At 43.0% G+C, this 1292-nt stretch overlaps 1 protein-coding gene across 1 annotated transcript in view; it reads right to left on the reverse strand.

Annotated features, from left to right (window-relative positions):
• PTDSS1 (phosphatidylserine synthase 1) overlaps positions 1–1292 on the reverse strand; it is an 84037-nt gene that overhangs the window by 81670 nt on the left and 1075 nt on the right. The window lies entirely within an intron of this gene.

Below are 1292 nucleotides of genomic sequence, written 5' to 3' on the forward strand. Positions count from 1 at the left end.
CATACCTTTCTTTGCTTAAAGGGGTTCATTCAAAAAACATAAATTCTTGTAAAGAACCATGGTGTGTGTGCTTGTTATGAGCCACGGATATACTGGTTTTCTGGACTGAGAATGGGGCGGGGGGGAATACGTTTAGTGACATATATTACAGCTATATGACGTAATGCCAGGAGTTGGGCTGACATGAGAGAAGAAGAAACGACTGGTGCCCGCCTACCGTTACTGAATGTTTTGATCAGAGATGAATGTTGATCAAAAGGAGGAAACCAGACTTACTGGACACAATTGGAGGAACCCCCAAAGCTATAGCCTGGAAACAACTTTTGAACCTTGAGCCCATGAAACAATCCCATTAAGTCATCTTTAAACCAAAGAACAATTTAGATCAATAAATAATGTCTGTTTTGAGCATTGCACCCTACTGAAGAACTAACTATGAGACTGAAATGACAGCAAAAACTCTTACAACACAGATGAGAACTTTAAGGAGCAGACAGTATAAATTAACAGTGGTGAAACAATATGGGCAGAGATAGTGAGAATTGTGACGCAATGTGAAGAATTATAACGATTGTCAATGAACTGTACGTGTAAAAATTGTTGGATGCGTGCATGTTTCATTGAGTATATTTTCACCAAAAATCAAGAGTTGGGATGGGTAGATCCTATGAACAGGTATGCATTAGAAGTGCTTTGAATATGTGTGTGCATGTTTTCAGGGGGACTAGAACATTGCATGAGGTTTATGAGTTTTATTTATACGTACACGGTATATACCATTTACTACGCACCAGACACCGCTATAATTACTTTACAATATCTCATTTCGTCATATACTTTAGGTGGTGAAGAGGGCAGGGTGTGCACTGTGATGTGAGTGCTGGCGGGCTGTGTGGTATGGTGTGTTTTAGTCATGTTTGCAAGAAGTGATGGGTTATCAGCCGTGCTGGATGGGGAAAGGTCGGCTGTGGTGTGTGTGTCTAGAGCTGCAGTTTGTGTTGTGGTATACAGCTGGGTTATGTTTGAGGATGGGGGAAGGGTCATGCTACAATGTATCTGGGATTTGCTGCATGGGAAAGGAATGTGTGCTGTGCCTCGTGTACATTCTGTGTGCTCGGCACGTCGTGCTGAATACTGGAGGAGTTCCACGGGAAGGGTCTGCATTGTGCCCTGGGTAAGTGCATGGTTTGAGGTGCTGTGGTCTTCAGGCGCTGTCGGCAGAGGTGTTTTATGTGTGTAGTACTGTGTGTGTGCTGAAAGTGATGCATAGAGATGATTCATGCGGTATGCTA

Source organism: Trichechus manatus, unplaced genomic scaffold, assembly GCF_000243295.1.
Source record: "Trichechus manatus latirostris isolate Lorelei unplaced genomic scaffold, TriManLat1.0 scaffold00009, whole genome shotgun sequence".
NCBI classification, from domain to species: Eukaryota; Metazoa; Chordata; class Mammalia; order Sirenia; family Trichechidae; genus Trichechus; species Trichechus manatus.